Source organism: Mytilus californianus, unplaced genomic scaffold, assembly GCF_021869535.1.
Source record: "Mytilus californianus isolate M0D057914Y unplaced genomic scaffold, xbMytCali1.0.p SCAF_13, whole genome shotgun sequence".
Taxonomy (NCBI): domain Eukaryota; kingdom Metazoa; phylum Mollusca; class Bivalvia; order Mytilida; family Mytilidae; genus Mytilus; species Mytilus californianus.
In genome coordinates, this window is record NW_026262615.1 from 11,867,963 (window position 1) to 11,884,992 (window position 17,030).

A 17,030-nucleotide genomic window follows, 5' to 3' on the forward strand; every position below is an offset into this window, starting at 1 on the left:
ATTTAGCAATAAGGCCAACTATAAGTGATATATGGGATGATTGCAAGATGTACGTGTTTGTCTGGCAGGGTTCATCTGACCTTGACCTCATTTTCATGGTTCATTGATTAATATTAAGTTTTGGTTTGGTATGTTTCTTGTATACTATAAGCAATAGGTTAACTATATTTGGTGTATACATGTAATGATTGTAAGGTGTACATGTCTGTTTAGCTTGGTTTATCTGACCTTAACCTTTACCTTATTTTAATGGATCATTGATAATGTTAAGTTTATGTTATACTTGTTGTAAAACTTTATCTTTAGGACTTACAACATAGAATAAATCATATAAAGCAGGCGACACTTTTCAGCATGTGCACTCTTGTTGTCTTCTGTTTGAGAATTACTAATCAGAATTTGTCATTATTTGACCAAACTTAGAGATCCTTCCTATGATGTCCTCAACAAATGTTGTTACTTTGGTGCCAATTTGTCAATAAATATAGTTGACAATCATTATCTTAAGTGGGGGAATGCTTTAGTGGGTGGGACATATTATTTTTTTTCGTGACAAATACACTTTTTCCACTTTATTCTATTAGATGGATGGATGGATGGTTGCTTAACGTCCAGTGGCAGGTCAGATGCATATTCAGGACGAGAGCATGATAATGAGAAATGAATACTAACCCTGCTTTGTACTAGATCGACACGCTGAGCCGGATTTTTTACGTGCTAGCTCACAAGGTAACAGTTCGCAGGAAGACATGTCACCCTACCCGGACACATTATTCTGACTCCGGGCCGACCAGTCTTTGCTCTTACTCCTTAATGCTGCATGCTTAGCGGAGATTCAGCAAATACCAATTTTCAAGTCTTTGCTTTGACCCGGCCGCATTTCGAACCTACGACCTCCCGCACTCGAGGCGAGCACGCTAACCGTTACACCACCGAGGCGGTCTATTCTATTAGAAAAAAACAATTTATTTTTATTACATACTCTAATATCAAAAAAAATATTTATTGGCTCTTCGCGGTTAGAAGTGACAATGCATGCTGGGAATAATTGGTAGCTAATTTCGTACCAAATATAGACTAAATTAAGACATGTGATTGGTTTAATTAAGCACATGGAAACTTTAATAGTTTTGATTAAATAAATAAAAGGTATGAAATGGTCAGGGTACGAAATGGTTTTTGACAAGGTACGAAACTGAGGGTACAAAATGATTAGGGTACGAAATGGTTTTTGACAAGGTACGAAATTGAGGGAACAAAATGATTAGGGTACGAAATGACTATAATTCCAAAATGGGTCACCCATTCACAATTCCAAAATGGGTCACCCATTCACAAGTTAATTTTAACAACTTGAACACTAAAGTCTTGGTGAGCAAATATTTTCCTTACAATTCTGAAGTGATATACACATATATTTCTATAAATAGACTGAAAGCTGGTTATCGATCGATTTGAGATCAGAATCTAGTGTCACAAATTACATCCCTTGCAAGCAAAACATTATTATGTAATCGTCGTCTTGAGTTGATAGATTTGATAGTAATAACTGAATTACAGGCTCCTGACTTTGGACAGGCGCAAAGTAAATCATGTACCCTGTAATCACATCCGGTCCTCAGTTTTTGGTTTGTGACCTTATCTTCTAAATTCGATTTATGATTACCCTTTCAAGTATAACCCCCCTCCCCCCCTTTTCAACATATAGGCTAACCACACAGATTCACAGTTCTGTCATCAACTGACCAATTCTTATAAGTTTATCCCTTTTCCCACCTTCCATCAAAAATCAAAACCAATTTTGTAAATATTTCTTTTCCTTGAAAATAATCCCATAATTTTTCTGTGCAGATTTAATTCCACATTGTTGCATAAGTAGAAACATTACAAATAACCTATAACCATGGAATGGGGATTGTTCGCCAAACATAACATTTTTGCCCTACAACCATTCGCCCACAGAGTCTGTTAACCCTGGGTTCATTTGCCCTCTTTTTAAATTAATACATTTTTATTAGTAAATACAAGTGATATTCAGTCAGAGCTCAGACATAAACAAGTCGTTTTTAGTTTTTGACTTACAGAAGTCAAAAAATGTATTTATAAAAAAAATGTGTTTTCATTTTCAGACTGATTTAAGTCAGAAAATGACAGACTTGTTTAGGTCTATTTATGTTTATGAAAAGACTTAATTTTAATTGGTGGCCAAAGTGCACCACCTATGACATCATAAACCTGTCTGAGAGTTCACAAGGACCTGAGCTATCTGTATATAATCATGTAATTGAACATTTTTACTTAACATAAGATTATTTCCTCATTTTGTGTGGTTATAGATGGTTGAATTGTAAAGTAAATAAACATTATCTCCGTTTTTTTAGGCTCTCATGCATATTTTTCTTTAGAAGACAAAGCATTGTCTTTCAATGTTGTCATAATTTCATGTAGATGCATGACCTTTTTATAAATATGCTTGGGTCTTGAAGTTGACCAATTTTGGTAACTTATCGACTTGTAGGAATCAATATTTGCAACTTTTTAATTCAGGTCAAATATTTTTTGCTTAACACTAATTGACTTATTGAAGTCTTAATTTGTCTTAAATTAAAGGGAGACAAATCTTGAAACCTACAAATATAGACCTCTACGAGTCAAAAGCAGATTTAGACTTATTTATGTCTGAGCTCTGACTGATATTTGGTTTTTGAATTCATATATCAGGAACGTGCGGTCAGAAAGGGGATGTTAAATCTGATGCTTCGTGCAGAGAGAGTGCAACAAACTCTACATATTAAAGAATCATTGCAACAACTGTTTGAGGTTCTGTAGGTTGCCAGTTGCAAGGCTAAATTTCTGTCCCATTTCAAACATTGATCGCTAATTTCCAGTGGCAGTCCAAATCCACCCCTCCTTTCCTGGTAGGCCTACCTTGCACAGAATCTTCCTATTGTAATTATTGCTAATTTGTTCTCTCCCTGAGCATGCATGAGGTATTTTCCACTGGACATAAAGCAAACAACAATCGATCAATCATATACATGTATCATTATACCAATACATGTATATATACAACACAACAAAATTAAGGACCATTTTACTTTGGGGAAGGGTTTAATATGGTTTTTTTTCCATTTTGAAAATTTATTATGAAACCATGCAAGCATCAAATTATTTGGTTTTTTTTCATACAAAGTGAGAATTTTTTTAAAGAACTAAACATTTTGAAAATTTAATGACAAATACTCTGAGTATGAAACAGAATTTTTTTCCCCTTCTCCCCTATCAAAATATTTTTTTCTTCGATGTTGGGAATCAGATTATTTTTTCATTACAAAAAAAAAAGGAGAAAAAAGCCATCGGTCAGAAAGAAATAGTAACTTTTATATGCATGATCCACAAAGTACTAATATAAAAATAAGGAATTAAGGTATGATTGCCTTTTTCCTTCAAAGATTTTTATAGAGGTTAAAAAGAGGGGGTGCACTTACTATGTATGGGTTGTAGGGAAACAACTGATGAGTCCCATCGAATATAATAACATTTTAACCAGTGTAAAAGGGACAAAACTCCCAAGGCCAAACAGACGCTAAATCTGTTTATTGCACTTTTGGTATCATATATATGATTACCAAAAATTTTCTCTAATATTCTGATGTATTAAAGTATTACTTTTTATATCTTGCATTAAAATAAAATTTAAAAAGATTTGATCAGTTTTTATTTTTACTTAAACATGTTAAATCCTTTAAATTTAAGTTTGGCCTTAGGAGTCCAGGCATGATGAAAACAAATACCAAATGCAGAGCCAACTAATGCGTTCCATGACAAATGATTACATTTTTAACAATGTAAATTAGATGAAACTCACAAGGCTAAACAGATGCTAAATTTATTCATTGCATTTTTATTATCATTATCAAACTTTTTCACTGAAATTCTGAAGTATTGACCCTTTTTATCTTGCATTAAATTCATATTTCAAAGTTTCGATCAAATTTTATTTTTATTTAAATCTTTTAAATTTCAGTTTGGTCTTGGGAGTCTAGGCATGACAAAATCAAATATGCAACATATTTGTAGAACCACATCACACAAATGCATCAGTCATAGTAATTTTCAAGTGTTTCTCCTGAGAGTTGTCCTTCATTGTTAATGTTTTGTGACTTCCTGATGTGTCTGCAGTATTACTATTTCAATGTGAAACAGTGTCCACATTCGCCCACCAGACAACACAACAGAATTTTAGATTTTGGAGTGCAAATGCGCCTGCTGGCACCCACAAGAATCCACCCCTGCACAAGTCATTATCAAAATTCGCCATCAGACAACACAAGTCTGTGTCCACATTTGTAACATATAAGAAGAAATATTTTTGAAACAAGATGTTAAAAGGCCACACCAAATTAATTTCTAGTTCTTCGGACCCCTACATGCCCTACTGTAGAATAAGAGGAGTGAACATGAATAATTTTATTTTACTCGCATGACATAATTATTGTTGTTTTGTAGACAGTGACACAGAAGATGACTACATTGATGTTAGAAAAGCAAAGCACAAAATAGGTGAGAACAAAGAATTAATTAAAATATGTTAAAGGCATGAAACTTGGACAGAAGCTTAACAGTATTCAGAGGAAAATTTGAAAAGTATTTATTCTCATTTTCCGTGTTTTATTGATAAATGGACATATTTTTTCTGCATCTAACATTGATATACAGTCTAAGATTAAAGTTTTTCAAACACCAATAACCATTATAAGATTTTACGAAACTTTGACAGATGCTTCTTATGATCAAAAGACAGTATCGAGAACAATATTTTGAAATTATTTTTTTCATTTTCCCTAATAAACATGATAAACTGAATAATAGAAATTTACAAATGGACTTAAAGTCTTGGGTTAAATTTTTATGACATCAATAACTTTGTTTATCCTTCATGGAATGTTATGAAACTTAGACAAGTATCTCCATGATTAAGAAATAGCATCTGAAAAAAAACATTAGATTTACAAAAGAAAATTCAGATATAACTGATAAATGGACAAGTTTGGTTGTTGGCAACCTCACACTTTAACATCAACAGCAGCAATAGCAGGCGAGACACATGATTACGCCAAACCCATTAAAAATTTATATTTATCCAACATATACACTTATGTTGAAAAAGACTTATCTGACTTTACGTCAATACTATCTACTGTTCACTAATGTTGAAATTAGTTATCTGAGTAAATTTATAATTTTTCAAGTTTTCTTTTTTCTCAAAAAAGGAAAGTTTGTTATATTGTCACTGAATAAAAGATTTGGCATATGTATCAATGAGACTTCGAATCATGTCTTTCCATTTAAGACCAGGCGATATTTAAAAAAAGTCTGTTCCCCAAACCTTGGTCATGGTTTTTAGATAGAATAGACTGGCAAGTATTTTTTTAGAATTGCAAGGCTCTGATATTTCTCCAAACAACTTTATCTTTTATTCTTTTTAATTTTAGCCAGGAAACATGAAAAAACATCAAAGGTATTAAAAGACAAGGAGACTGACTTCAATGTTATAAACAGCCTTGTGAGAAAAAATGTTCTAAGTACCAGTAACATTCAGACAATACAGACCTGTCAAGCTATGTTGTATAAAAAGACCCATGAGGAACAGTCAGATTTCATTGAGTGAAACATAAGGTATACTCAATATATATATATATGAATAGAATTTATTTGATTGTTTGATATGCAACAATACTTGGATTTATACAATTTCATAATGCTATATAACATGCTATAATTTGGTTGAGAAAACCATATTAAACCACCAAACCAATAACTGGCAAGTACATGTACTTTCACATACTGATATACTGAGTGTACATGCTGCCTTCTGCTTATAGCTACCTTAACTTATTAAGAAGTCTAATAGAACTTAATTTAAAGTAAGTTTTATTTAGATATTTTTTTGTTTTGTCTGCAACAAAGATAGCAGACTTCTGGTAGAAAAATAAAAAGATGTGGTATGATTGCCAATGAGACAACTCTCTACCAGAGACCACATGACGTAGAATTTAACAACTATAGGTCACCGTACGGCCTTCAACAATGAGCAAAACCCATACCGCATAGTAAGCTATAAAAGACCCTGAAATGAAAAATGTAAAACAATTCATACGAGATAACTAATGGCCTGATTTATGTACAAAACAATAAACGAAAAACAAATATGATATACAGCAACAAACGACAACCACTGAATTACAGGCTCCTGACTTGGGACAGGCACATACATAATGTGGCGGGGTTAAACATGTTTGAAGGCGCCAACCCTCCCCTAACCTGGGACAATGATGCAACAACACAACACAAGAACAAACTATGGTGTTTATTTTCTAAAAAATAATATGTCTCATGATACATACAAATAATGTAGGGATATCCTTTGTAAATTTTACTCATTTCTTTCAGATCAGATGAAAACATGTGTTCTTGAGATCTATTTACATTTTTCCAAGTGATTTTTATTTTTGTACACAGGTGCAATGATGCCAGTTTAGAAGACAAACAGTTGACTTTTGTGCTGACTGGTAGGAGAGTATGTGAATATGCATGGAGGATTGTGTATGGCATAAAAAGAAGGAGGTATAATACCATATTAGTATGAATAAAATAGTTAATAGGCTACACATCCATAAGACAGCAACCCAACATCAAAAGTAGCGATTCAACATTCTGTTGTAGTTTGCCTGGTTAATTTTTAATATATACAACATTTGTATTTAAAAAGGAGATGTGGTATAATTGCCAATGAAACAACTATCCATGACGAGGATGCAAACAACTACATGTCACTGTAAGGCCTTTAACAAAGAAAAACCCATTTTGTATAGTAAGCTATAAAAGCTCACAGAATGTGAATCAATTCAAACAAGAAATCCAACAGCCTAATTTATGCTAAAGCAATAAACAAAAACAAAATATGACAGACAGCAATCAACAACCATTGATTTACAGGGTCCTGACTTGGGACAGGCACATAAAGAATGTGGCAGGGTTAAACATATTCGAGCTGGCTGAACCCTCCCCCTAGTATGCTCAGTCTGTGGCTCCATTTTTTAGACATAAATAACTTTTGTCAAACACTCATGTAATTTATACCAAGGGTGCCACATGTGGAGCAGGATCTGCTTACCCTTCCGGAGCACCTGAGATCACCCCCGGTTTTTGATGGGGTTCGTGTTGCTCAGTCTTTAGTTTTCTATGTTGTGTTTTGTATACTGTTGTTTGTCTTTTGGTCTTTTTGCATTTTTAAGTAAAAGTTAAGGTACAGTCTGGAGGTTTTTTTTTTACAATTTACTTGAACGGTGTTCAATTTCCACAGTTAAAACAAATTGAAAAATGTTTGTTATGACAAAAGGTTTGTATGGAATAATATTCAGAACAAAGGTGTTGGTTTATGAACATGATGAAGGGTCAATAATGACTCTTAAATTCATTGAAATTCATTTCAAGGTATAATCAGTAAAAAGTTGATAACAAAATATGCAGATGTCTAAATCATATCTGAAAAATAGGAAATCATCAAGGTCTGACACATCTCAACAGTAATTATGCCAATGCTTTACCTAAAAACATATGCTATCAAAATTTTTTTACAAAGATGTTAATGTGTATAAAATATATTTTTGGGTAAAGTCATGACAGACATCAATTTTGTCCAAAAACTATGTGTTAAATGGTCAAATATGTTAATGTCAACATGTTTATGAAAAAAAATTTCCTTTCTGCACTCAAGTATAAAATAAGTAATGTGGTATGATTGCCAATGAGACAACTATCCTATAGAGTCCAATTGACATGGATTTAAGCAACTAAAGGTCACCTTAGGCCTTCAAAAATTAGAATAATTACTATATTTCAACCTTTTTATTTATAAAAAAAAATGAACTTAATGTTGAAAGTCTTGAATAACTTAACTTTTTTTGAAATTTCATTGGCCTGATAAAGGCTATTTATATCATACCTCCTGCTTTATGGCAGATAGTTAACACTTCTGTCATATAAAAAAAATGTCCATTCATGCATAAATTAATAATTGTACATAGAATTAAATAGATGTCCTTTTTGTTGAGCCTGCGACATTTATGTCGCGAAAGCGAGACATAGCGATCCTAGATTCCTTCGTCGGCGGCGTCAATATTTAGGTTCAGTCTGTGGTTAAAGTTTTTTTAGACATCAATAACTTTGTCAAACCTTCATGGAATTTTAGGAAATTCGGACAGAAGCTTGTTTATGACCAAAATACAGTATCCAGAGCAAAATTTTGAAAATATTTATTTTCATTTTTCCGTATTTTACTGATAAATGGACTTAGTTTTTTTTACAGTTAACATTCAGATTTAGTCTGAGGTTAAAGTTTTTCAGTCATCAATAATTTTGTCAAACCTTCATGGAATATTAGGAAATTTGGACAGAAGCTTGTTTATGACCAAAAGACAGTATCCAGGGCAAAATTTTGAAAATATTTATTTTCATTTTTCCGTATTTTACTGATAAATGGACTTAGTTTTTTTTACAGTTAACATTCAGATTTAGTCTGAGGTTAAAGTTTTTCAGTCATCAATAACTTTGTCAAACCTTCATGGAATTTTAGGAAATTGGGACAGAAGTTTGTTAATGACCAAAATACAGTATCCAGAGCAAAATTTTGAAAATATTTATTTTCATTTTTCTGTATTTTACTGATAATGGACTTGTGTATTTTACTGATAAATAGACTTAGTTATTTTTACATTTAACAAATAGATACAGACTGGGGTTAAAGTTTGTTACACATTAATTACTTTATCAAACCTTCATAGAATTTTCTGAAACTTTGGCAGAAGCTTTTTTATGATTAAGAGATAATGTCCGAAGCAAACTTTTAAAAATTAATTTTTTCATTTTCAGTATTTTATGATAGATGGACTTAGTTTTTTACAGTTAACATTTACAGACAGTTTGGGATTCAACTTTTTTGACATGATAAATTTGTAAACCTTCATAGATTGTTATGTAACTTGGACAGAAGCTAATCTTCAAGACCATGAAAAAAGCATCTAAAGAAAAAGTTTGATTTTTTTTTTTAAATTCTGTATTTTACTGATAAATGGACTCACTTTTTAAGTCAACATTACACTTTTACACTGACAGCAGCAATAGCAGGCGAGACACGGTTCCGCAGAACCTCTTACAAATTTTTTATTTGTAGTATCAGAAGCTCAGCAAATGTAACGAGTGTGTAATCTTTAAAGAGACCATCAGCGAAAAACTGACAAAGATTGATTTGGGGTGCTGAAGGACAAGAGATGATCTAGAGCACATATGCTTCTTCAATAGTAAGAATTCTTTCCACACTTGAATATGAATTTCTTGTATTTTTCATGTTTAATGCAGATACATCCCCATTTTTAGCTCACCTGACCCAAAGGGCAAAGTGAGCTTTTCTCATCACTTGTCGTCCTTCGTTTTTCATTAAAATGTTCTCCTCTGAAAGTACTGGGCCAAATTTAACCAAACTTGGCCACAATCATCATTGGGGTATTTAGTATAAAAAAGGTGGTCAATGACCATGCCTGCCAACCAAAATGGCTGACAGGGCTAAAAATAGAACATAGGGGTAAAATGCAAGTTTTGTCTATTATCTTGAAAACTGCTATTAATAGAGATAAATCTGACAGGGCAGAAATGTTCAGAATGTTGTGATCTACCTTCTGTCCATTTACATCAAAACCGTCAGTTGACTCTTTATTGGAGTTATTGGTCTTAAATGGCGATATTTACCAATTTTTAGTGTTTTTGCCTATTATCTTGAAAACTATAAAAGATAGATACACTTTAAAAAGCAAAAATGATTAGCAAGACAAGATCTACAAACAAGTTAAATTTTGCTGAAATCTTTAGTAGACACTTTATATGAGTGATTGCCCTTAAATTACTGTTTTTTTTACCCTTTTTTGTGTTTTGGGCAAAAACTAAAGAAGATGGAGAGAAACTATCAACAGAAAAATGATCAGCAATACAATATCAACAAAAAAGAGATTATTGTCATAAATTCTATTTTAGTCTACAATGTTGGAGAATGTCCATTGTTGAAGATGCACATAGACCTAGGTGAGCGACACAGGCTCTTTAGTTTAGTCACCCCCATGCATAGGTATAAAGATAGTTTACGCTTCCTAACATCACTACACCTTGATGTTGGGTAATGAAACCTGGCATGATTAATCACCACTTCTAGAAGGTGTGTTGGGTATAAGGAAGTCATGGTCATAGAATTAGCGCAACTTAGTCGTGCATCCATGTGCGTATTTATTTTTTTTAAATACATTTTTTTTCTCTAACTTTAAAACCTGTTTGAGTTTTGGGGTGTATTGATAGTGGTGCATCAGTGAAATTCTGCCATTTGTGGGTATATTGTATATATTTTGATTTTTTTTTCAGTCTCTGCAGAGAAAAATATTTTAAACACATCAAGAAATCCAAAGAACATCCAAGCATGTATACATCTGTTATCAGTGACAATATGGATCAGTCCAAAACAAATCTGCCAAGATTTACGTTACATTTTAAGGTGAGTTTATTTTGGAAGTGTGTATAAAATTGCAAAGTCCATTATGTCTATACAACTAGATTAAGGTTATCTGGTCTGACCACTGGGATGATACATCACTACATACTTCTTACATAATACATTTCATGGTAGTTACTTTTATGTATATTTCTGAAAAGAACATGATATTTCACTGCAATAATCAATTTCAATATTGAAAACGGGTTGACAGTGTTAGATTAATCATATTTGTACTTTATAAAATCACTTTTACAAATATTTGGTATATCATTCGAATGGTCTCTTTTAATTTTGCTACGAATGTCAGGCAAATGTTAGAATTTGTGATAAGGTCACACATGGGAAACCTATCTCTGTGTTGACATTTTATTTAGTACTATATTTACTTGTTATTAAATGATTGATTAACTTAAGGCGAAGCAGCAATCATATGAACTAACTGGATGTGTAGCTAAAATAAACATTCTGACAGGAAAAAAACTTCTAGCAGTATTTATTTTCTTTTAGGCATTTTGTATGAGACAAATATTATACCATTCTAGAAGAGGGGGGCTATATTGGTATCACCTTGTCTATCTGTTTGTACAACAAATATTTCGTTAAACTTTTCTAGAAACTACTAAACAGAATGACTTCATATTTGGTCAGCAGCTTGACAGTGATGACTTGTGATATGTGAAGCATCTGAAGATCTGTCAGATACCTACTTCCTGTTTGCTAATACTTTGAATTTTTCAATATTTGAATGAACTTAACCTTTTTTGTCACATTTTTCTCAGAAACTACTGAACACAATGACTTTTTATTTGGTCAGCAGCTCAACAGAGATGAGTTGTTAAGTGTGCACCTTTCAGATATGTCAGATAACTACTTCCTGTTTGCCAATATTTTGAATTGTGAGTGCATTCTGGTTTGAGTTATGAGCACATGTTTTTCAACAAATTTTTTTTCAGAATGAAACAACACTTGAAAAAATGCACCACCATGTCACAGGTGTTTTATGTCACGGATTAAATAAGGCATACACATTTACATGGACAGATCAGTTTTCCTCTGATTGTAATATCACCTTGAATTGTTTGATGTCTGTGTTAGGCGATGTAACAAAAGTAAGTATTAATTATCAAGTTCAAAGTGAAACAATTGACTAAAGTTCACATGCAGGAGAAAAACACATTTTTATTAACTTTACAATTTATGTATCTACAAGAAAGTCAAAGTGTATGGAAGCCACTTTTAGTCCATTAATTTTAAACATCAAAGAACCATCTACAATATAAAAATTAAGAGATGTGGTATGATTGCCAATGAGACAACTATCCAAAGAGTTCACATGATAAAGTCATGAAAAATAACAGATGAGTCCAATCTAGCATATCATATTAAATTGGAAATAATAATTTGACAAGGTTGCTTTAAAACCCTTAAAGTTAGATACATCAATATCACTAACAGTTATAAACTTATATGAACTTTTCATTATTGGACTGTGTGGTGCCAAGTTTGCAACAAGTATGGAAATCAGTATGAAATTTTGGTGGCTTCATTTTCATGACTATGATAAACATCATAAGAGGATAGGCCTATAATTGCTTTTCTTTTATGAATACAATTATAGTATTGTTCTTAACCCTGCTTTGTAGGCTTTTCTCAAAATCAATACTTAAAAGTCATTGACAGATGTGGTGGGTGTAATGTTGCTATATATTTCATATAAAAATAAGGATAGGTATGATTGCCAATGAAACAATTATGCATAAAGACTAACGGACAATGATATTGACTATTGCAGGTCAAAGTATGGCCTTCTGCAGTGAGCAAAACCCATACCCTATACTTAGCTAAAATGCCATGTGATGACAAAATGGAAAACAAATTCAAAAAAGAAAACCAACAGCATGCTTGTGTCAATCTCTTGCTGACCCTGATAGTTTTAAAAAACAATTCTGAAAGTCTATTTTGTTTACTTTTGCACTTGAACACTATGTAAATCTCATTTGATGGAGGATTATTTTCACATTCACATTTCTGAATTATATATATATCTAAATGCATGAACATCTAAATGCATGAACATTATTAATAATATAGTCTATAAATTTCAATTGCATTTTTATTTTCTGTGGTATTTAATGGTTTTCTTTATACCAAAAATTAAGTAAAATATTATGGAAATATAAGCAAAATTTTTGCCCGGGAAACCGGATTATAGTATGGTGATGATGGGCAGGCAGGCGGGCGGGGAAAAGTGGGTACCTAATTTGTGTAATCAACTCCACCTATAGTTTTCAACCCAGATCCCTGAAACTTCACAGGAAGATTGCACATATGTGAAAGTTGTGCACCTGCTATTATGGAATTGTTTGAGGAATTTTTTCTCATTTTTCCAGACTTGGAAACTTAGTCATTTTTCAGCAAAATTTATTAAAGAGGGTGCAAGTTTTTGTGTAATCAACTCCTACAGTTTTCAACCCAGATACCCATAAACCATTCTCCATTGTTTAAGAAACAATGTGTGCAACCCGGTCATTTTAGTCTTTGATCTATTTTTTTTCGAAGAAATATGATAAATTCACTGAAAAAGTGGAGAACAAATTGCCTATCTCATGATAAGAGGTGAAATGAAACAATTTATTCATGAGTTTCACCATAAATTAACATTGTTGAAAATACATCTTTTCTTAAAATTCAGCTGTGTTACTTTAACTTTGGCATACTTTATATGCTAGGTAATATGTCTTGTTCAGTATTAAAGGATTGGAAAACTTTTTATTGTAAAGATATCATGAATATATAATATGTATAGCTTTTTTTTTTCTTTTAGGAAAATGGTGGTTTACCTCCTACACTTTATATTCAAACTGATGACAACAAAAATAAATTTGTGATAATGTTCCTAGCAATATTGGTGAAAATGGAAATTGTAAAAAAGGTAATTATTTATTTTATTCTTTTGCATATTTTTACTGATAGATGGACTTACCATGGTAACAAAATTTGGTATTTGAATATTATTATAGAAGTTCTTTTGCATACATGTATGATTTTTTGTTATCCTTACTTCCAGTTACTGTTAAATTAAGACATTACAGCATGCAAAACATTTTTAGTTCCATTATTCGTTTATTGCAAATTTAAACACTTTATCACTATATCATGTATATGTTTGTCATTACAAAATTTCACAAAATTTCCTATAAAATTATATCATCAAAAGAGAAAATGTTTCACATAACAAAGCAAAAGTGCTAGTCGTATGACCTTATAGTAGGTCAGATGTCACAGAATCTAAAAATCACAATTGATTCAATTGCTTAAAATGTACTGAAATTCTAAAGTTCATTTAAAAACACAGATTAAGAGTTCAACTTGATCATTTGATCAGTGACACTGCCTTGAGCAGCTTGTCAAGTTTGTAAATTGTCAGTAAAATGTATAGATGCCAAGAATTACGATTTTCAGTAATTGGAATTATTTCCCGACCATAGACCATAACGTGCTATAGTCCATATTTTGCTTGTTTTTGTTCTGTTAATTATTTTTGTTGAACAGAACAGTCCCCACTAGATATTGTGGTGATCATATTGAGACTTGATTTTCTGTTATTATCCTGCACCAAAAAAGGGTTGGCATCTATGTAATTTTATTTGAACTATATGAGAATTGGAATGGAAGCATTAGTTACTTATTTCAAATCTATATCTATTTATGTTTTTTTGACAGATCAAGCTGACATTCCTCATGGTTGGTAGAACCGAATATGGAAAAAATTAGTGGTATCATTCTGTTGATGAGAACAGATCTACCAAAATGGGTAAAGAATGGTAAACTAAATAGAGAAGATGAACTTTGGTGGATCAACTACTTATCAGCCTTGGAGAAGAGAAGACGTCCTGCGCCAAAGACTCCCTTGCCACAAAATATGGGAAGATACAAGAAACCACAACATCCACAACCAGCTATGGAGGATTATATGTTGGCGGCAATTAACAACCACATACAGACATTTAATAGGAACACCAATGTCAGGATTGTCACACATTGACCACGGGTTTAAGACCTCAAAACTGATTTTTATTACTGAATTGTATTTTTTATATTTTGTCTGTAATGAACCTCATAGAAACATTTGATAGATAAACCATCTTCTAATGAGCACTGTGCTGCCAAATTTGTGTTGCTATTAATGAAATGACTACAGCATGTTTTGTGTCAAGTTTAATTCCCAGAAACTTGTAGCTATGTATAATATTTCACTCTCTTATTAAGTTGCTATACAGCAAAATTTCAGTCACTATCACAAAGTGTTGTTCTTGAGTGACTTTAGAAATATCTGTAGTAATAAATCATTCTACTGCTGCCCTTTTGTAAAGACAGCTCTGCAATATAGAAGTCACAATGATTTGAGTTAAAGCTGTAGTGACTTTATCAAATTTTACTTCATGAGTTTATTTTTTAAAGCAAAATGGAATATATATATCAATGAACATGTTAGTAATGTATCATTTCAAACCGTTTTATCTTGGCCAATATCTTAGAAACTAATGTTGTTGAAATGGTATGAATGTATAATTTAACACCAAGGTGAAAAGGCATTTCTAAATTTAAAATCTGAATCGATTGAATGCAAGGACACCCTTAAAAAATTCTTTGTTACATGTTTTAGACAAGAAAACGACGTTAAAGCAGGAAAAAATCTTTTAAAAAAAAATTGGAAACAGTTTGTGTCATAAAATTTTTCGGGTAGGTAGGCAACATCAAACAATTTAAATTTTATATTTGGCCCAATGGATATAAAGTTTTAAAAGCTTTGAAACTGATACTTAGTTTGGCTTATTGTTGTAATGGATATGTTATGGTGTTATTAGACATTCCAATTAAACATGGAAGGAAGACATACTGACACCACTTCTATGTCTTGACTTCCTTATGAATTGAGGGTTTTAGCAGATGTCTGTATGAAGCAAAATATCATCTGCATTGATGTACTATAGTTTGCCTCTGTTGCATGGAATTCTGTTTTTAACTTTAACACACAAAAAAATCATGATTATTTTGAAAACTAAGTGTTTATGTATAGCAGTGCAATATATATAATGTTCACAATTGTATAAATGTAAATATAAAACAAAATATTTGTAAATAATATTTTAATTGCTTCAGTGAGTGTTTTGACAAATTAATTCAGTGATTATTTTAAAAATGGTGAAATTGCTATTTCTATTCTGAAAGGAGTAGATGTGGTAAGTGCCCTATTATGTCCCAATTTGAAGTAAATTATTTCAGGCTGAAAAGCTTTTGAAGATGATGCATAAAAACCTATTGAAATTAGCCTGTTTTAATTGGTAGGAAATGAAAGTTATACTTATTTTTATTTCATGAAAAAAATGCCGATAAATTAATAGATAAAAAAAACAGCATTTCTCCTATCTATTCATTTTTTGTCGAGCCTTCGACTTTTGTCGAAAAAGCGAGACATAGCGATCCTACATTCCGTCGGCGTCGTCGTCGTCGTCGTCGTCGTCGGCGGCGTCCACAAATATTCACTCTGTGGTTAAAGTTTTTGAAATTTTAATAACTTTCTTAAACTATCCTGGATTTCTACCAAACTTGGACAGAAGCTTGTTTATGATCATAAGATTATATTCAAAAGTAAATTTTGTAAAAAAAAAATTCCATTTTTTCCGTATTTTACTTATAAGTGGACTTAGTTTTTCTGCCAGGAAACATTACATTCACTCTGTGGTTAAAGTTTTTAAAATTTTAACAACTTTCTTAAACTATCCTGGATTTCTACCAAACTTGGACAGAAGCTTGTTTATGATCATAAGATTATATTCAAAAGTAAATTTTGTAAAAAAAAAATTCCATTTTTTCCGTATTTTACTTATAAGTGGACTTAGTTTTTCTGCCAGGAAACATTACATTCACTCTGTGGTTAAAGTTTTTGAAATTTTAATAACTTTCTTAAACTATCCTGGATTTCTACAAAACTTGGAAAGAAGCTTGTTTATGATCATAAGATAGTATCCAGAAGTAAATTTTGTAAAAAAAAAAATCCATATTTTCCGTATTTTACTTATAAATGGACTTAGTTTTTCTACCAGTTAACATAACATTCACTCTGTGGTTAAAGTTTTTAAAATTTTAACAACTTTCTTAAACTATCCTGGATTTGTACCACACTTAAACAGAAGCTTGTTTATGATCAAAAGCTAGTATCTAGAAGGAAATTTTGATAAAATTTTGTTCCATTTTTTCTGTATTTTACTTATAAATGGACTTAGTTTTTCTTCCAGTCAACATTACATACATTCTGCAGTTTAAGTTTTTAAAACATTTATTAGATTCATAAATTATCCTGGATTTTTACCAAACTTGGACAGAAGCTACTTACAATCAAAAGATAGTATAGAGAGGAATATTTTTATTA

At 31.7% G+C, this 17,030-nt stretch overlaps 1 long non-coding RNA gene across 3 annotated transcripts in view; it reads left to right on the forward strand.

Moving 5' to 3' along the window:
- LOC127723183 (uncharacterized) overlaps window positions 1-15,999 on the forward strand; it is a 34,378-nt gene extending 18,379 nt beyond the window's left edge. For all 3 annotated transcript variants that reach the window (XR_007991926.1, XR_007991928.1, XR_007991927.1), the window contains exons 3-10: window positions 4,510-4,563; window positions 5,496-5,679; window positions 6,523-6,627; window positions 9,236-9,362; window positions 10,468-10,597; window positions 11,551-11,706; window positions 13,422-13,529; window positions 14,321-15,999. This is a non-coding gene — a long non-coding RNA (uncharacterized LOC127723183). The remainder of the gene's footprint in view (window positions 1-4,509; window positions 4,564-5,495; window positions 5,680-6,522; window positions 6,628-9,235; window positions 9,363-10,467; window positions 10,598-11,550; window positions 11,707-13,421; window positions 13,530-14,320) is intronic.
- Window positions 16,000-17,030: the final 1,031 nt, after the last annotated feature.